General features: G+C 52.2%; 1 protein-coding gene across 8 annotated transcripts in view; it reads left to right on the plus strand.

Moving 5' to 3' along the window:
• The window catches only part of KCNAB2 (potassium voltage-gated channel subfamily A regulatory beta subunit 2), a 109,759-nt gene that overhangs the window by 17,620 nt on the left and 71,569 nt on the right, over window positions 1–20,570 (plus strand). For 2 of the 8 annotated variants that reach the window (XM_003891022.4, XM_009181579.4), the window contains exon 1: window positions 14,330–16,264. The exons of 3 other annotated variants lie outside the window; for them this stretch is intronic. The gene's annotated coding sequence lies outside the window, so the exon portion shown is untranslated. Of the gene's footprint in view, window positions 1–14,314; window positions 16,265–16,289; window positions 17,269–20,570 lie in introns of those variants that run through there. 3 more of the 8 variants (XM_009181444.4, XM_031663974.1, XM_031663975.1) reach the window with 3 other exon arrangements.

The raw sequence follows: 20,570 nt of genomic DNA on the forward strand, positions 1-20,570 counted from the left end.
CTCATGATTTGGGTCATGTGTGCTATTTCTTTTTTTGTTTTTGTTTTTGTTTTTTTGGTTGTTGTTGTTGTTGTTGTTGTTGAGACAGGGTCTCACTCTGCCGCTCACTCTACACTCTGGAGTGCAGTGGCGCAGTCTCGTCTCACTGCAACCTCCAACTCCCAGGGTCAGGCAGTTCTCCTGCCTCAGCCTCTGGAGTAGCTGGGATTACAGGCATGCATCACCACACCCAGCTAATTTTTGTATTTTTAGTAGAGAAGGGGTTTGGTCTCAAACTCCTGGCCTCACGTGATCCACCCGCCTCAGCCTACCAAAGTGCTAGGATTACAGGCATACGCCACTGCGCCCGGTCATATGTGCCATTTCTTAGTTTGCATTTTCTTTTTAGTTAAACTTATTTCTCAAATAAGCTTATTTTAAACTGAAACTTGATGTCCCTGCAATAAAAAGCCAGCATTACTTGTCATCAATAAAAGGTAACCGGAGGCAGGCATGGTGGCTCATACCTATAGTCCCAGCTGCTTGCAAGGTCAAGGCAGGAGGATCACTTGAACCCGAGAGTTCAAGTTCAACCTGAGCAACATAGCAAGACCTCCATCCCTTAAAAAAATAAAAAGTAACTGGAGAAATAAGTGGATCGATATTAACTTCAAGGCCTGTCTCAAGTGTGGTCAGGGATGCACAGCACAGGCCATGCTCTGAACATCCCTGGATGAGCCGCAGCTGTGTCTGGGGACTGAAGGGAGTGCCCCCAGCCCCTCCCTGCTCCAGTCACCCCCAGTTCCTTTAGTTCGCAACCCTCCATGTTGTCAAGTGCTGAGGAGTCCCTCCTTGTCCCTGCTCAGGTGAACACAGGAGATGGGGAAGCCCAGGGTGGGGCGTGCTGCCCCACCTTCCCGTCGGCTGGATGGGCGGGGGGTCTTTCCTGGGAAGACAGGTGCCCGGGAGCTGGGCTGACCCTCGAGTGTTGAGGGTTTAAACTAGAAAGCTATGAGGACGCTCTTCCCCAGAAATTGTTGTGGAAGTGGCGACTGAGTGGCAGGAGGTGCATGGAGAGTCCTGGCTCTGCAGGCGAGCGACCTGCTCCAGCTCTTTGCTCCTTAGAATTGTGTGACTTTAGCCACATCATTTAGGAGACACGGATGATAGAGGTGGTAGAAATGGAAAGTGCAGCTCTCTCCCTGCTGTTGCCCACCACCAGGACGACCGCTGCAAACAGTGTGGGTGACCCGCTCAGACCTGGGACTCAACCACACGTTGGCCCCTGAGGCAGGTGAAGTCCCCAGCAGATGGGGAGATGCAGCATTGCTCTGAGGGAGCAGCAGCAGTGAGGACAGGAGATTCCACATGCAGAGGAACAGGAGGGAAACAGGCAGGCAGGTGTGCCCAAAGCCAGGTGTGCGGGAGAGAGGCAGGCAACTGTGCCCAAGGCCAGGTGTTCGAGAGGAGAGGCAGGCGGGTGTGCCCAGGGCCAGGTGTGCGGGAGAGAGGCAAGCAGGTTTACCCAGGGCCAGGTGTGCAGGAGGAGAGGCAGGCAGATGTGCAGGAGCAGAGAGGGGATCAAGGGATGGAAAGGTAGACAGGAGAGGCTGTGAATGACTCTGGATGCCAAGCTGAGGCACTTGGATGCCGTGCTAACAGCCCTGGGCCTCCACGAAGGGCTTTTGAGAAGAGCATGGCATGAAAAGATCTGCTGTTGAAAAATAGAAATGGGGCTCTGGTGGCAGGTGGACAACCATGGTCCACACAGGAGCTTCCAAGGCAAGTGGCGGAAGTGGGCGAGAGAGGGAGTGTTCCAGGGATATCCATGTGAACAGAGCCAACACCTGGAGCCCAGGGCAGGGGGGTGGGCTGAAGGGGCACCTGTGGAGCCCTTGCTTGTGGAGGTGAGAACTGCAGCTTGGAGAGGAGCAGAATTGTCCCAGAGGGTTGCTAGGGGAAGATTCCCAGAATAGCTGAAAGCAGCAGTGCTGAAAGGAAAATGAGCTGGCCTAGGATAGTGGAGGTGGAGGTGATGAAGGCAGAGGGGCATAAGCCATGGTGGTGGTGGAGGTGATGAAGGTGGAAGTGAAGGTAGAAGTAGTGGTGGAGGTGGAGGTGGTGGATGGAGATGTTGAAAGTAGAGATGATGGTGGAGGTGATGGAGGTGGAGGTGGTGGAGGTGGAGGTGATGGAGGTGGAGGTGGTGGAGGTGGAGGTGATGAAGGTAGAGGTGATGGGTGAAGGTGGTGGTGGAGGTGATTAACCAGAGGTTATGGTGGAGGTGGTGGGGGAGGAGGAGGTGATGGTGGTAGAGGTAGAGATGATCAAGATGGAGGGGCAGAGATCATGGTAGAGGTGGAGGTGACAGCAGTGGTGGCAGTGAGCCGTGTGTGGGCGCTAACTCATGCATGCATGCCCATGAGATGCCTGGCTCTGCGCGCACACCCTGTGAGCCGGGCATCGTCCCGGTTGGGGATACAAGCCTGGGCCTGTGCAGACTGCCCTCTCCCACTGTGGACCCCCTTGGAGGAGGCTGCTGCGGCTGCAGGACGCCCTCTGTCGCCCTAGGAGGAGCAGTGGAACATGACCTCCCATCGCTCCACTTCCCAGCACTCTGCTTGTCTTCAGCCTCACGCTGGCGTCTGTGTTATCTATAAGCAGAAAGCTGCTTGTTCAGAGCGGGCTGGGACAGCTTCGTGCATTCATCAAAGGCATGCTGGGCACCAGTGAGGTGTCAGTTCCTGTTCCAGGCATGAGGGATTCAGCAGGAAACAAGACAGACCCACCCCCTGCCCTCAGTGTCCAGCTGAGGCCGGTCAGGTGAACAGTCGCACAGGCTGGGGTGGACGCTTGGCAGAAGACACGCTTGTGACACTCAGAGCTCTCTGGGGCTGCCTCTCCGAAGAGGTGACATTTGAGCAGGAACCCCAAGGAAGAGCATCCCAGGTAGAGGGACCTGAGTCGGAAGAGGCCCTGGGCACGAAAGAAGCAACCACTCAAGCCAGGGCTGGGGAGGAGCCCTGTCGGAGGACAGCACCAGCCTCCCCACTCGGTTGCCTGACCAGCGTTTGAGGCCAGATACAGCCACGGCTGGCTCCAGGGCTCCCCGACACCATGGCACTCGCAACTCCCCCATTTCAGAAACTGACCACACACCTCCAGAAACCCAGGAGCCACCTGCACCCCTGTCTTCCCCCTACACCCCGCATCTGTCCACGGACCCTGCGGTCTCAGCCTCTTGGATTGCCAGCCGCTGGTCACCTCCGTCTCCCCGGCCTTGCCCAGGTGGCCCCAGCTCACACCTACATTGCCTTGGAGACTTCTGACGACACCGCCTGCTGCTGCCTGGGCAGTGTGTTCTCAGTGATCTTGAGAAGCACCGCTCAGCTCACCCTAGGAGGAGGCCTTTGGCCGCTCCAGTGTTTGTCTCTGGACTTCTCTGCTGGCCGCAGAACAAGACTGTGCTTTAGAAGGTGGACTCCCAGAACTGCCACTCACCAGGTGACCAAGGCAGGCCAGCTTTACCTCTCCAAGCCTCAGTTTTCTCAGCTGTCATTTGTGCCTAAAAAATAGTACTAATCTCATAGGATTATGGGGCAAAAAATACGCAGAATGAATGCATGAGAAAGCCCTTATCCCGAGGCCTCATTCAGACTGCCCTGGGTCAGCAGCAGCTCTGACACCGCTGCCCACACATTAATACAGCTGAGGGCTGCTACTCAGGTGGGTGTCCTTCTCTTGCACCCACTGTACTCGGAGGGCATTTCCCGGATGTCCCTGGACCCCCGCCATCCAATGTCCATCTTCAGCATAGGGCTTGGTGTCTGGAAGAATGAGGCCCACATCCAGGAGTAGGCCAGTTTCACGTGAGGCTCAGGGCCGAAGCCAGAGGCCATGCAGCACCGCGTCGGACAGTGCTTATCTGTGCTAATCATGAAGTAACACAAGGGAGGTTTAAAAATACTACGCTTATTTCATTTCAGTGCAGGAGGGAGAAAGAACACACAGTCTGTATGAGCAACTCAAATCAAAAATAAATGAGGCAAAAGAGTCACCAAAAATAGTGTGGCATTAGAGGCAGCAGTCTGCGTGGCTCGGCCAGCTGTCCTCAGCTCTCTGCCGGCAAGCAGCACCACAGAGGGCTGCGAGGATGCCTTGATGGTGTTTACTCCGGAGAAGAGTAACCTGATGCCTGCGATCTGATGAGAAGTCACAATTACCAGCAGGGAAGGTAGCACAGAGGGGACACACAGGGCACCCAAAGGCGCCTGGCATCCTCTCCTCCTCGCCTGTCACCCTCGCGAGGCAGTGAGGTCAGAGGCTAGGCTAGCAGGCAGCATGGGAACCACTTGGCCAGAAAGTTTCCTCTTTGACCTGAAGGAGTTCCCCTTTCCAGACTCAAGAGTGTCCCCACAGAAGGGCAGGGTTGTGGCTTGGGCCCATGTGGGGCTCCAGCCCACTGAGGAACAGAACAGCATGTGCTGTGCACAGCATGAGGAGTTGCACTTTTGCCTTAATTTTATTACAGACGGGGTCACCTTCCTTTTTTTTTTTTTTTTTTTTTTTTTTTTTGAGATGCAGTCTCACTCTGTCACCCAGGCTGGAGTGCAATGGCGTGATCTCAGCACACCACAACTTCCACCTCCCAGGTTCAAGTGATTCTACTGCCTTAGCCTCCCAAGTAGCCAGGACTACCGGCGCCTGCCACCACGCCCAGCTAATTTTTGTATTTTTAGTAGAGACAGGGTTTCACCATGTCGGCCAGGCTGGTCTCAAACTCCTGACCTCCAGTGGTCTGCCCACCTCGGCCTCCCAAAGTGCTGAGATTACAGGCATGAGCCCCCATGCCTGGCTTCACCTTCCTTTTTTAATGTGTCAGAGGTCTGCAAATTATGGCCCGGGGCCAGATCAGGCCCACCTTTTGTTTTTGTGAATAAGGTTTTATTGGAGCACAGCTACGCCCTTTCATTTACGTATTTGCTGCATTTGCCCCCAGAGTTGAGTAATTGTAACCGAGATGGACTGGCCCGAAATGCCTAAAATATTTACTGTCTGTCCCATTACTGCAAAAGTTTGCCCTTCCCTGCCATAGCTGCTTAAGCACCCTGGGGAGGCGTCCTGTCCACTGAAGAAAGCTCCAGTGTCCATGGGGCTTTGGTCAGTGTTGGTTTTGCTATGCTAATGTTGATTTGGAGCTTTAGAGATTTTTGGTTGATTGATTGGTTGGTTGGTTTTTTGAGGTTTTTTTTGAGACAGGATCTCAATCCATCACCCAGGCTGGAATGCAGTGGTGCAATCATGGCCCAGTGCAGCCTCCACCTCCCCGGACTCAAGTGATCCTCCCACCTCAGCCTCCCAAGTAGCTGAGACCATAGGCATGCGCCACCATGCACAGCTAATTTTTGTATTTTTTTTTTTTTTTTTTTTGTAGAGACGGGGTTTTACCATGTTGCCCAGACTGGCCTAGAACTCCTGGGCTCAGTCTGCCCACCTCGGCCTCCCAAAGTGTTATGATTGCAGGTGTGAGCCATCACATCCAGCCCCTAGAGATGTTTTTATTTAAAAAAGAAAGGCAATTCTGCAATAATGAGGTTTCTCTGATGCAAGGAACATCTTTTGTCCAGAGACATTTAGTCACTCAATGAGCCTCAAACCCCACCGTGAAGGAAAGCACTACATTCCAGCCACCAGCACCCACCTGCCGCCTGCTGACAGCTTCAGCTTTCAGAGCGAAGGAGGCTTCCCACAGAAGGCCAGGTCCCCCTGGCCACCCTGCTGGGCCACCCTCCAACATCTCCGAGTGAGGGGTGTGTGGGACTCCACAGGCCAGGGCTCGGGGAGGACCTCGCTCCTGGCGGGTCCTTTCCTGGGATGCGCTAACGTCCCTTGGCTCTCCTCCAGCTTCCATGAATCACAGTGGAGCTATTTAAACCTGGGGCTGTGAGAATGTGTCAATGTGTCCACCCCCTTGAGACCACAGGGCTTTCAAGACAGAGCATCCTTTCAATAGACTGTGGAGCCAAGTACTGAATCTGATGAGGCATTTTCACCAGGCCTGTGTGAAACACTTAAAAATTGTGCATAACATGTAACTGGACAGGTATCTACCAGAAAACAGTGCAAGGAGCTTTTAAGCCATGAGGTTTGCCTCTGTGGGAAGGCTTTGGGGTGCTGCTCACACGTGGCGTGACTCAGGTGGGGCAGACAGTAGACAGTGGCAGTGACACTGCAGTGACGCTGCAGAGTGTGGACACTAACACATCCCACTGGACTTCTGCATGAGCCCCCAGACAGGAGCTTGACCAGCATCAACTGGACTTCCTGCATCTGATCCTCTCCCAGAGTGAGGTTTTGAACAGGGATGGGCAGAATGCCACAAATCACACCGCTGCTGAAATAGGTCTGCCTTCTGGGTACCGGTTATGAAAGCTGGTTTGTGTGTCACATCCCCAGGACAGGAGGTTATGGTCTCACAACAGGAAAACCCAGCAGAATCCCAGGGTGCGCTGGAAAGTCAACAAACCGCCTAAAACTCACCCACAAAATACTGTGACCAGGAGTATGCATGGAGACAGTGCCGAGCTCCATACAGGCGGTCTCACTTCAGTGAGACCCCTCCCACCGCCAACCAAGAGAGAGGAAAAATCCTAGACTCAGGCCCACAAGGACGGGCGTATGGGGCCGGGGACGCGGGGTGCGTAGGGCAGAGGCATGGATCCTGCAAGGTTGTGTGCAAAGCAGAATAGAGGAGCACAGGTGTCTGGAGGGGAAGCATGGCTTTCTTATTTAGCTTTTTTTGAGATGAGGTCTCACTCTGTCTCCCAGGCTGGAGTGCAGTGGCATGATCTTGGCTCCCTGCAACCTCAGGCTCAGGCCATCCTCCCATCTCAGCCTCCCAAGTTGCTGGGACAACAGGTGCACATCACTATACCTAGCTTTTTTTTTTTTCCCTCTTATTTTTAGTAGAGATGGGGTTTCAGTATGTTGCTGGGCTAGTCTAGAATTCCAGGGCTCAAGAGATTCGCCCACCAGGCATGGGTGGCTCACACCTGTAATTCCAGCACTTTGGGAGGCCAACGCAGGCAGATCACTTGAGGTCAGGAGTTCAAGACCATCTTGGCCAACATGGTGAAACCCCGTTGTAAAAATACAAAAATTAGCTGGGCATGGTGGCAGGTGCCTATAATCCCAGCTACTCGAGAGACTGAGGCTGGAGAATTGCTTGAACCTGGGAGGTGGAGGTTGCAATGAGCCAAGATCGCGCCACTGCACTGCAGGCTGGGTGTCAGAGCAAGACTCTGTCTCAAAAAAAAAAAAAAAAAACTTGGCCTCCCAAAGTGCTGGGATTACAGGCATGAGCCACCATGCCCAGCCAGGCGTGGCTTGAAAAGCTGTATCCCTGGAGGAGATGTGGTCCTGGAGCAGGGTTCAGCAAAATTTTTATTTTATTGTATTTTATTTTGAGACAAGATCTCGCTCAGTTGCCTAGGTGGGAGTGCAATAGTGCGATCATAGGTGACTGCAGACTTGACCTGCCAGGCTCAAGCAGTCTTCCCACGTGAACCTCCCAGGTAGTTGGTACTACAGGCGCACACCTGTGATCCCATAGCTGTAAACCACACCCAGCTAATTTTTTTGTAATTTTGTAGAGAAGATGTCTCACTGTGTTGCCCAGGCAGGTTTTGAACTCCTCAGCTCAAGCAATCCTCCCACCACAGCCTCCCAATCCCAAAGTGCTGGGATTACAAGCACGAGCCACTGCGCCCAGCCGGCAAATGTTTTCATAGAGGACCAGATAGTCGATGTTTTCAGCTTGCAGGAAATTCAGTCTCTATTGCAACTACTCAAGTCTGCCATAGTAACGTGAAAGCAGCCATGGGCAATGTGTAAATAGGTGCTGTGTACTGAATGTTTCTGTCCCCCAAGATTGATAGCTGCAGCCCTAATCCTCAATGTGATGGCATTAAAAGGTGGGGCCTGGGAGGTGATAAGGTTTAGATAAGCTTGGGTCTTGCTCTGTTGCCCAGGCTGGAGTACAGTGGCATGATCATGGCTCACTGCAGCCTGGACCTCCTGGGCTCAAGCAATCCTCCAACCTCAGCATCCGAAGTAGCTGGGACCACAGGTATGCACCACGACACCCAGCTAATTTTTTTGTCATTTTGGGGTAGAGGGCTCATGACAGCACTAGTGCCTTGGTAAGAAGAGGAAAAGGCCAGAGCTCCCTCCCTACTCTGTGTGGAACAGCAGGAAGGAATTCTGTCTACAAGGCAAGAGAGAGCCCTCACCCGGAACCCCATCAGCCAGGACCCTGATGTTGGATTTACCAGCCTCCAGCACTGTGAGACAGAAATGTCTGTTGTTTAAGCCACCCAGGTTATGATATTTCGTTATGGCAGCCCCAAGCTCACTAAGATAACAAGATAGCTTGGCTGTATGCCAATAAAACTTTATTTATGGATGCTGAGATTGGAACTTTATATAAATTTTGTGTGTTACGAAATGTTATTCTTCTTTTGGTTTTCTTTCATTTAAAACTGTAAAAATTTGACTTGGCACAGTGGTTCACACCTGTAATCCCAGCACTTTGGGAGGCTGAGGCAAGAGGACAGTGTAAGGCCAGGAATCTGAGACCAGCCTGGACAACATAGCAAGACTCTGTCTCTACAGAAAAATTTTAAAATTAGCCGGGGGTGGTGGCACACACATATAGTTCCAGCTACTTGGGAGGCTGAGGCAGACAGATCACTTGAGCCCAGGAGTTCAAGGCTGCAGTGAGCTGTGATCATGCCACTGCACTCCAGCCTGGGCAACAGAGCAAGTGCCCTTCTCAAAAAAAAATTGAATGAATTAAATAAAACTATAAAAACTATTCTTAGCTCAAGTGCTGCACACACACAGGTGACAGGCTGACGCAGCAGTTTGCCACCCCCTGTCCTAGAGCAAGGAGGGAAGCCGTCGCGCTGCGCTCTCTGCTGGCCAGCCGGCGTGCAATGCTGCTCAGGTTCTGGGTGCCTCTGTCATTTTAGGAAGGATGTGGCAAACAGAAACGCCATTAAAAGAGGGTGGCAGGGTGCTGATGTTCCAGAGAGAAACTGCTGAATGATGACTAATTAGGGCTCTCGAGTTAGGCACTGGAGCACCGGACTTCCTGCTCTCCAAAGCCCAGCTTGGCGGCCTTGACCTCAGCATCTTCCATGGTACAGCACCGCCCCAAGGCCGACCTATAATGTTTGGCGAGGGTCCAGTGTCACAGCCTGTGCATGGCACGCGTTGCACAGCGTCAGCCAAAATTACCTTGATGGGCTTAAGTCAGAAGCCTTGTGTGGAAGGAGGGAAAGAAGCAAGGTTTGCTCACAAGAACAAAGGGCCCGCTTGTAGATGGGGTGAACTATGGCGGCTGTCCTCAGATGCTCCAGGTATTGTTCTAGACAGAGGGACTCACTTCATTGTCAATCTTGAGAGGGCAGAGCAAGCCCAGCAGGTGAAAGTGATGAGGAAGCTGGTTTCCAATCAACATGCAAAGGACCATGTTGTCATTTCAGTTGTCCCCAGTGGGATGATCTGCCTAGAGTTTCCCACAGGTGGAGGCAGGGAGACCCATAATGTGGGGGTCTTGCGGAGGGGGTCGTGCATCCCCCGGAGCCCTGCACCTGGGGTCCCGTCTCCGCATGCTCGGAGGTGTCACGACGTGTGAACCTAGTTATCTTTGGTAACGCTTGGGGGATGTGCCCCCTCCCCACAGTCCTGGCCCAGAGGAATGAAGTTGCATCAAAGCAGATTGATTCAGTAGTTGATCCTTATGTTGTAGAAATAACTAGAAGCTAGAAGGAGAACCACTGTGAGGTCCCCATTAGGCTGGAGCAGAGTTTTGGTGGTCCCCAGACAGGGCTGGCTCGGGATTTCATTCTGTGTTCAGGACCACCTGCTGCAGTACAGTCTCCCACCTCAGCCTCTCAGACTGCCCCCTCCTGCCCCCGATCCGGCCTGAGATGCCCCCAGCACCACCCCCGCTGAAAACAGAAGCAGGCCTGGATACTCAGCCTCTTCCATGACAAGAACGCACCAGGATTGCGTCCCTTTCCAAGCAGTACTTTCCCGAAGCCCCACCCTCCAGGACTCGGGTTACAGACCGCCACAGGCCACCCCAGCTGGAAGAAAATTCAGGAAATATAGGGGTCATGGGTAACAGCTGGGCCAGCCGGCAACCGTTATCTACCACATTTTTTAAATTTTTATTTTTATTATTTATTTATTTTTGAGAATCTCTCTCTGTCACCCAGGCTGGAGTACGATGGTGTAATCTTGGCTCACTGCAACCTCTGCCTCCTGGGTTCAAGTGATTCTCCTGGTCAGCCTCATGAGTAGCTGGGATTACAAGGGCCCACCACCATGCCTGGGTAATTGTTGTGTAGAGATGGGGTTTCACCATGTTGACCAGGCTGGTCTCGAACTCCTGACCTCAGGTGATCCGCCCGCCTCGGCCTCCCAAAGTGTTGGGATTACAGGCGTGTAATCCCACCTGTAAACCTGTAAGGCCACCACGCCCAGTCTAAAATTTTTCTTTTTTTTTTTTTTTTGAGAAGGAGTCTCACTCTATTGCCCAGGCTGGAGTGCAGTGGCGCATCTCAGCGCACTGCAAGCTCCACCTCCCAGGTTCATGCCATTCTCCTGCCTCAGCCTCCCGAGTAGCTGGGACTACAAGCGCCCGCCACCACACCCGGCTAAGTTTTTGTATTTTTAGTAGAGCCGGTGTTTCACCATGTTAGCCAGGATGGTCTCGACCTCCTGACCTCGTGATCCGCCCGCCTCGGCCTCCCAAAGTGCTGCGATTACAGGCGTGAGCCACCACGCCCAGCCTAAAATTTTTATTTTCATATATATTTTTTGAGACAGGGTCTCATTCTGTCACCCAGCTGAAGTACAGTGGCACAATCACAGCTCACTGCAGCCTCGACCTTCCAGGCTCAAGCCATCCTCCTGCCTCAGCCTCTCAAGTAGCCTGGACTACAGGTGCACACCACAATGCCCAGCTAATTTTTTTGTTTTATTTTTTGTAGAGACAGGGTTTCTCCATGTTGCCCAGGCTGGTCTTAAATTCCTGGGCTCAAGCGATCCACCCACCACGGGCTCCCAAATTGCTGAGAGTACAGGTGTGAGCCACCACGTGCCATGTTTATTGATCCATCTTAAGTATTTGGCTTAAACGCATACACCCAAATGTGGAGCTGCTGTTGACTCCATGATGCAGAAGTTTCTTTTTCTTTTTTCCCAGTTTTTTCTATTGTGGTAAAAGTACACGTAAAATGTGCCGTCTTAACCACTTTTAAGTGTACAGTTTAGTGGTATTAAGTATACAGTTCAATGGTATTGAGGGCGTAGTTCAGTGGTATTGAAGGTATAGTTCAGTGGTATTGAGGGTGAAGTGCAGTGGTATTGAGGGTATGGTTCAGTGGTATTGAGTGTATAGTTTGATGATACTGAGTGTACAGTTCAGTGGTATTGAGGGTACAGCTCAGTGGTATTGAATGTATAGTTCAGTGGTATCGAGTGTGTAGTTCAGTGGTGTTGAGGGTATAGTTCAGTGGTATTGAGTGTGTAGTTCAGTGGTGTTGAGTGTACAGTTCAGTGATATTGAGGGTACAGCTCAGTGGTGTTGAGCATACAGCTCAGTGGTATTGAGTGTATAGTTCAGTGGTATCGAGTGTGTAGTTCAGTGGTATTGAGGGTACAGTTCAGTGGTATTGAGTGTATAGTTCAGTGATATTGAGGATACAGCTCAGTGGTGTTGAGGGTACAGTTCAGTGGTATTGAGTGTATAGTTCAGTGGTATCGAGTGTGTAGTTCAGTGGTATTGAGGGTACAGCTCAGTGGTATTGAGTGTACAGTTCAGTGGTATTGAGTGTGTAGTTCAGTAGTATTGAGGGTATAGTTCAGTGGTATTGAGTGTACAGTTCAGTGGTATTGTGTAGTTCAGTGGTATTGAGGGTACAGCTCAGTGGTATTGAGGGTACAGCTCAGTGGTATTGAGTGTACAGTTCAGTGGTATTGATGGTACAGCTCAGTGGTATTGAGTGTACAATTCAGTGGTATTGAGTGTACAGTTCAGTGGTATTGAGTGTACAGTTCAGTGGTATTGAGTGTGTAGTTCAGTGGTATTGAGGGTACAGTTCAGTGGTATTGAGTGTGTAGTTCAGTAGTATTGAGGGTACAGCTCAGTGGTATTGAGTATATAGTTCAGTGGTATTGAGTGTGTAGTTCAGTGGTGTTGAGTGTACAGTTCAGTGATATTGAGGGTACAGCTCAGTGGTGTTGAGCATACAGCTCAGTGGTATTGAGTGTATAGTTCAGTGGTATCGAATGTGTAGTTCAGTGGTATTGAGGGTACAGTTCAGTGGTATTGAGTGTATAGTTCAGTGATATTGAGGATACAGCTCAGTGATGTTGAGGGTACAGTTCAGTGGTATTGAGTGTATAGTTCAGTGGTATTGAGTGTGTACAGTTCACTGGTATTGAGTGTACAGTTCAGTGGTATTAAGTACATTCATAATATATGCACTACCATTACCACCATCCATCTCCAGAGCCTTTTTATTCTCCCAAATGGAAATTCTGTCCCATTAAACTGGAACTCCCCATTCCCCCTCCCCTGCATCTGCGAACCACCATTCTACTTTCTGTCTCTATGCGCATGACTACTCTAGGGACCTCAGATAATTGGAATTGTACAGTATTTGTCATTTTGTGACTGGCTTATTTTACCTAGCAGAATGGTCTCGAGACTCATCCATGTTGTACCGTATGTCAGCATTTCCTTCCTTTGTATGACTGAGGGATGTTCCATTGCATTGCATGTGTGTGCCACATTTTGCTTATCTCTCTCTCTTTTTTTTTAGACAGAGTCTCGCTCTGTCACCCAGGCTGGAGTGCAGTGACACCATCTTGGCTCACTGCAACCCCTGCCTCCTGGGTTCAAGTGATTGTCATGCCTCAGCCTCCTGAGCAGCTGGGAGTACAGGTGCCTGCCATAACACCCAGCTAATTTTGTATTTTTAGTAGAGACAGGGTTTCGCCATGTTGGCCAGGCTGGTCTCGAACTCCTGACCTCAGGTGATCTGCCCACGTCAGCCTCCCAAAGTGCTGGGATTACAGGCGTGAGCCACCATGTTCAGCCTTTGCGTATCTTTTTATCCATCAGTGGACATGGGTTGTTTCTATGTTTTAGCTATTGCAAATCGTGCTGCTATGAACACATGGGTACAAATATCCCTTTGAGACCCTGTTTGCAATTATTTAGGGTATATCCCCAGACGTGGAGCTGCTAGATCATATAGTGATTCGATTTTTAGTTTTCAAAGAACGACCATACTGTTTTCCATAGTGGCTGTACCATTTTACATTCCCACCAATGGGAATGGGGACAGGCTCCCCATTTCTCCACATCTTGCCAACCCTTATTATTCTGGGCTTTTTTATAGCAGCCATCCTAATGGCTGTGAGGTAGTATCTCATTGTGGTTTTGATTTGCATTTCCCTAATGGTTACTGATGTTGAGCATCTTTTAATATGTTTATTAGCCATTTGTGTCTTATCTTTGGAGAAGTATCTATTCAAGTCCTTTGCCATTTTTGTAATTGGGCTGTTTGGTTTTCTGTTGAATTTTGTTCTCTATGTATTCTGGATATTAATTCCTTATAAGATACGTGATTTGCAAGTATTTTCACTCACTCTGGGTTGCCTTATTACTGTTGATAGTACCTTCTATTTTTATTTACCTATCTTTTTATTTATAGAGCTGGATCTTGTTATGTTGCCCAGGCTGGAGTCTAGTGGCATGATCATAGCTCACTGTAACCTCAAACTCCTGGACTGAAGGGATCCTCCCACCTCAGCCTCCTAAATTGATGCGACCACTGGCATGATAATTTTTTTTTTTTTTTGATATGGAAATTGTCCATGGCTAATTTTTTTTTTTTTTTGATATGGAAAGTGTCACTCTTGTTGCCCAGGCTGGAGTGCAATGGCACAATCTAGGCTCACTGCAACCTCTGCCTCCTGGGTTCAAGTGATTCTCATGCCTCAGCCTCTTGAGTAGCTGGGATTACAGGTGCCCAACACCATGCCCAGCTAATTTTTGTATTTTTAGTAGAGACAGAGTTTCACCATGTTGGTCAGGCTGGTCTCGAACTCCTGACCTCAGGTGATCCACCCACCTCGGCCTCCCAACTTTCTGGCATTACAGGCGTGAGACACCACGCCCAGCCACCTGGCTAATTTTTAAATTTTGTGTTAGAGATTGGGTCTCACTGTGTTGCCCAGACTGGTCTTGAACTCCTGACCTCAAGCAGTCCTCCCACCTTGGCCTCCAGCTCCAGGTGTGAGCCACCGCACCCAGCCAATAGTGTCTTTTAAATGAAGTATCTCTAACTGCCACCAGTCACCTGCCTTCCTGGTCCAAATAAACTTTTTTAAAAAAGAGTTGGCAAGTATCTGAAAATACAATTTGTTTTTAAGAGCCAGGAATGAAGCTGAGGTTTGAGGGCTGGTTCACTGCGTCTGAAACTGCAAAGCAGCCAGTGAGGTTACTTTCACAGCCTCCAACTTTTACCTTTGCTTGTGAGATTCAGCATCAGCAGCTGTGGTCTGTGATAGCTATGAATACAGTCTGTGTTTGCAGACCCACAGAGTCAGGGCAACATCTCCGTGCTGGGGGCCAAGAGGATAACGGCTGTTCTCTGGCTCTGGGAGGCAGTAGAGGTCACCTGTCCAGAGCCAGAGGTCCATGGGGGGCTCCAGGGCGGGAGGTCAAGGTATGTGTGAGGAAAGAACCCCGATTTGGAGCTGGACACACCGAGGCTGTGGTTCCAGGTTTGCCACTAATTTCACCAAGCGACCTTGGATGTTCTTTAATATTCTTGGGCCTCGATTTCCCCATCTGTAAAAACCATGTCGCGGCCAGGGCTGGGGGCAAGGCCCAGAGCTGGCTCAACATGGGTCGCTGTCCCCCAGCTCTCCCTCATGGCGCCTCTCTCTTTGTTTTTCATTTTCCCATTTGTTTGCCTTCCTCCTTCTCCCTTCTCCCTCCTGTTTATCTCTCAGCACCTCTGCTTTCTTTCTGAGCACCCAAACTGTTTTATTTTCCCTTCCTTTTCCTCTTTCTACCTCCCCTAACCACGGTCTTTATCTTTATCCTGTCGGGAACACACAGCAGCTCCCCTGGTGTAGGCTTCAGATCTGTGTGCCCACGCCAGGAAAGAAGGTGCCAGCCTCCCTCCTGGAATCACACGGGGGTGGCCTGGGACCAGGGGCTCAACACAGTGCAGGTGGCCGGCACCACGGGAGATGGCATGTTCCACCCAAGTCCTCCCTTTGCCTGGCACCCCGAAGAGCTTGGGCTGTCCCCAGAGTGAGTCACCAGAGAGCCTGGCCCCAGGCTCAGCAGCTGGCATGGGAGGAAGGAGGGGCCTCCCCAGGAAGGAATGCAGAGCAGGGAGAGGCCACAGGGAGGGAGAAAAACCCCCGCAGAGGGTGCTCTTACCTCTGGCCCATCCTCCCCAGGGCCACCTGTCCCCTCAAGGTGGCTGCCCCCTCTGTGTCCTGGCAGAGAGATGAGAGATGGAGTGGCAGAGACTGCCCTGGGCTTCTCAGCAGTGCATAGCTCAGAGCGCACTTTGGAGTCAGCCAGCCCTGAATGCAGGGCTCACGGACCCTCCGTGTTGTCACCTGTGGCATGGGGGACAGCAGTACCCCTTCCCAGGGCAGCAGGGAAGATCAGATGAGGGAACTCAGGTAAAAGGTGGGCAGCCGATCCTGGCACATGGCCGATCCTGGCACATGGTCGGCAGCAGTGAGGGGAGCTCTTCAACATCACCAGAACCCCCTGCCCTGAGAAAGGGGCTCCTGGGCCAACAGGGAAGGTCTGCCTCCTACTCCGGAGGGGCTGCTAGGGGACAGGCCCGGGCTGCCTCCTCACAGCCACCTGCTCCCTGTCCTCCACCTGCCTCCTGCCGCATCTGGCCGCTGCTCAGCCAGGAAGGTCAGGGGTGTCGGGCCCTCCCACCTGGGTCACGCGCTAGGCATGCCTAAGAGCAAAGGCCACGCCCCGGCACCCCACGCCTTCTTGGCTCTGCGGCGACAGTGCATGGCTCTGGCACGCGCTGCACCAACTTCCTGTTGGGTGCTGTGGTCCCAAGGCGCGTGCTTTGCAGCAGATGTGTGACCTGGCGTTCCCCTGAGTGCTCGGAAAATGGCCTTGTCTCCGGTTGTTCCCGTTCAGGAGCAGGTACCCGGGGTGCTCCGGGGATCCAGTTTTTCAGGATGGGTTTTCTGTCTGATGGGTGGGCAGCCCCAGCTCCCTGAGCAGGGTTAGGTGCCCCCGTAATGTCCGGGGTTAATTGTGCCAGCCTGAGCCCCTGAGCCCCACGTGCCCCCTCGGGATTGGCCTCAGCCTGGGGTGAGCTGACCCCAAAGACACCCTGCCCGATGCAGCCGAGCCCTTCACTGCTTCCTGTTGCTGCCGCTGGGCAGAGTGGGCCTGGCACCCAGCAGAGGCGTCTGACTGCCGCACATTCTCCACTGGCTTCTGCTTCCATCCCTGGGGCGATGTTGAGGGAGACACCGGGGAGGGAGAGCCCCTGGGGCCACCTCTGTCCCTCTGCAGGGGGCAGGGCTGGCAGCTCTGGGGAAGAGCCCTGCCCATCTTATCTGCTCTCTCCCGGGAAGCCCTGGCCTGGGGTTTCCCATCTCTGAGTGGAAGAGGCGAAGGCCCCTGCCTTGACCATGGATGCTTTGGGTCCCCAGTCCCTCCTCTCTCCCCTCATCCTTCGGGCTGAGCACAGGGCAGTGGTGGGGGATGAAGACCCCTCAGACCCCTTCCCCACCCTGCAGCCCCTTGCACAGCCCTGAGGTCACTGTCCCGGAGGGGAGGGCAAAGGGCTCCTTGGTGATGGCTTCCTGCATCCCCTCTCGCTTGCCTCCTCCACTTCCCCTGGGCAGGATATGGGTACTGGGTGTGGTCATGGAGGGAGGAGGCTGTAAGCCTCCTGGGGACACATTTGTGTGTGTGTGTGTGTGTCTGTGTGTGTGTGTGTGTGTGTGTGGATGGCTAAAGGGAGGAGGCCGGGGGCCTGGGCGGGCAGCTATGGGGACTCCGAACCGTTGAGGGCTCCTGCTGCCTCTGCAGGGGACAGGCCCAGCCAGCTACTGAGTGAGCAGCCTGCGGCAGCCCTGACTCACTACCAGTCGCGCCGTCTGTGCAGTGCTGGGGTACCCACCACCCAGTACCAGGTGAGCGGCCCTGCACGGCACCGTACCTTCCACCTATGGTCACTGAGAGGCAGGATGGAGCTAGGGCAGGCACATGAATTTTTTGGCTGTGGTCTATTTTTTGTTCATTGCAGCATTGATTAGATGTGAATGTGAACTGTTCTTGCAAAAGTCTAGACCTGTGGTGTTTGTAATCGGGGAACCGGCATTGAACATTGCTTTGAAGAGATTGAAATTTCTAGCCTGTGATCTTCTTGAAAATTGTTACTGAGGCATTGATGTGATGTACCATCAAAGGCTCCGTTCGGCAGTCATGACCTTGGGCACCGTGGTTAGGTCTCGATGCTTCTGCTGTTGCCTGAACCATGTGATATCTGTCACTGTGCCACTGGTCCCCTTGGCTCAGGCCTCAGGAGTTTGGAGGAGAGACTGAGGTTTCTCCGTGACAAATACAGGGGATCCTGACTGGGATCTCCAATCTCTAGTAAGGTTTGCACAGTTCTTCTTGCATTTCTTTGGCTACATCTAAGCCAAAGTCTGGATGGAGCTGTCAGGGAACTGGGTTATGTTGACCTCCCAACCCCTGCCCACCCTCTGGGGCATCCTTATGATAAGCGGGCCTTTCTGCCAGGCCCCCAGCATGACCCCCCAGGCCGACGACCCCCTAGGGTCATGACCCCTAGTGCACTCAGAGTCAGCACCTGCCTTTGTTGCAGCATCGACCCTCTGCCATCAGATCCCGCTCAGGGAAGGAATGGGCTCCTGTTGGGCGCCTGCTGGGTGAGAGGGGAAGTGTGTGTTGTGTAAGTGCCCTTCTGTGTCATGCGGTTTTGAGCAGTTGCACACCTCTTCCTGTCTCCGCTGGAAGCACAGTCACCGCCATGGCTCCTCCAGGCTCTGGCCCGCAGAACAAACAACATGGTTTTGTGTTACACAGTAGTCACGGCAGATACTTCGGTGGCTTGGCATGGGGGACCTCCAGGGTTCCAGAAGCAACATACAAAATAACATCAGTTCAACAAGCAGGTGCTGGAGTCCTTGCCCCAGGCCTTCCAGAAGACACCCAGGACATCACACCCAGCCCGGAACAGCCCCTCTCTCTCCATCCCTTCGGCGATGTTCACTGGTCATTACCACATGCTGGTGTCCGCTCTGGGTGTGGGGACACATCCATGAAGGAAAGAGATGAAGCTCCCTGCCCGGAGGAGCTGACCCCCAGCAGTCTTACGGGATATGGGTACAGAGATGAATCTGGGGGAGAGTCCATTGTTGGTGTTGCGTCACCGACCTCCAGGATGGCCTCCAGGGACCCCGCCTCCTGGTGTCCACTGTCCCCATTGTATTAGGGTTGGCCTTTTGAAAGCTGTGAGTCTGAGTCGCCTGGCAGACAGATAAGGAATACAAGGTGATCATTCTTAAGACCTCAGGGATCTGCAGACCAGTCTTCTGGAAGCTTTGAGCTTCCAGGATGATTCAGAATTTGGACACAGCCACAGAAAGCCTAAGTGCCACAGGTCCTGCCATGACACCCTGAGGTGGGGACTCACACTTGGACGTGGCTGGTCACATCTCTAAAAGATGAGCCTTCACTTTTATAGAGGCTGAGGCGGGCGGATCACAAGGTCAAGAGATCAAGATCATCCTGGCCAACATGGTGAAACCCCATCTCTACCAAAAATACAAAAAAAAATTAGCTGGGTGTGGCAGTGCGCACCTGTAGTCCCAGCTACTCAGGAGGCCGAGGCAGAATTGCTTGAACCCAGGAGGCAGAGGCTGCAGTGAGCCAAGATCGCACCACTGCACTCCAGCCTGGGCAACTGAAGAGACTCCATCTCAAAAAAAAAAAAAAGATGAACCTTTTCTGGGAAAGTGGAAAAGACAGAGAAGCCTCCTGACAGCCAAGGAGACCAGCAGCCAGAAGAGCAGGTGTTGTAGCAAGGCTGAGGACCCGCAAACACTGATTTTCCCGGTAAGACTGCTGCCCAGGGCGCACCGTACAAGAGCAGCTTCACCTGCCGTCATGCAGATGGCACAGATGTCCAGGAAGCAGCTCTGGTCAGTGACTCCCCAGGAGGCACTCCCAGACCTGGGGCCAGAGTCTTCCCTGCACCTGTGCCTGATGTGACACCAGGGCAGGACACAAGCTAGTCCCAGCTCCTGCGGCCCCCGCAGCACACCCCTACCTGTTAGCACACTGAGTCCTCCCTCGTTATCATCCCATTTTACAGATGGAGAAACTAACACAGGGAAGCCTGCCCAAAGTCATAGACCAGCACATGGCTGAGTGAGGACTCCAGTCAGCGCCAACTCCAAAGCCCAGATCCAAACCACTGACTGGACCTAACCTCCTTCCCAGGAGCCCAGACTGATCGCCTCAGTCACCCAAAGAGGAAGGAATAATGTCATCAACCAGCTCCCAAAGAAGAGAGGAGCATGTGCAGTCTGCAATGGTAAGATTTCAGCTTAGAGAGAGATCCTCTCCAGCCTCAAAGTACTGACTTTGGATCAAGACTCCTCACTAAAGGAAAGTTCCGGCCAGCTCAAATGTTTTGTACTCCAGAATCTACAATAAAGAGACAGATACTGCCTTTTGCAGGAACTGGAAGTAGGTTTCCAGGTACCCACTGGACTTGTAATTCAGTGTTGATAAGTATGACCCTGGAGATTAAATCAAGGCAGAACTTGCTCCCTGGAGCCCTGGGGTTAAGCGCTAAGGCGAATTCTGTATAATGATGCTGCTGGCGGCTACAGCAAGCATTTATTTATCATGTACTCATGGGGCAGCTGGTTCCACGTCACAGAGAAGCTGGGGTTGTTTGATCTAGGTGGGGTGGCTCTTGCGTATGTAGCAGGGTGGACTGGGGCGTGTGTGTCCCATGACGATGGCAGAGGCTCAGGGGCAAGTCTCCTGTGACTGAAGCATCTGCTCACCTTCCAGTTACCAAAGCAAGGCACATGGCTACACAGGAGGGCAAGGCCAGGAATTCACCCCTCTGATGTGTGTGTGTGTGTGTGTGTGCGCGCGCATGCGTATGTACGTCTGTCTTTTTGCGTATTTGTGTATATGTGTGTATGTGTGCATATGTGTGTATGTGTGTACATATGTGTGTATGTCTATATGTGTGTACGTGTGTAGGTATGTGTGTATGTGTATGTATCTGTGTATGTGTGTAGGTACGTGTGATGTGTGTGTAGGTATGTGTATATGCATGTATGTACGTGTATAGGGGTGTGTGTATGTGTGTTTGTGTATGTGTATATGTATGTATGTGTGTAGGCGTGTACATATGTGTGTAGATGTGTGTGTATGTTTCTCTGTGTGT

This window comes from Papio anubis, chromosome 1 (assembly GCF_008728515.1).
Source record: "Papio anubis isolate 15944 chromosome 1, Panubis1.0, whole genome shotgun sequence".
NCBI lineage: Eukaryota > Metazoa > Chordata > Mammalia > Primates > Cercopithecidae > Papio > Papio anubis.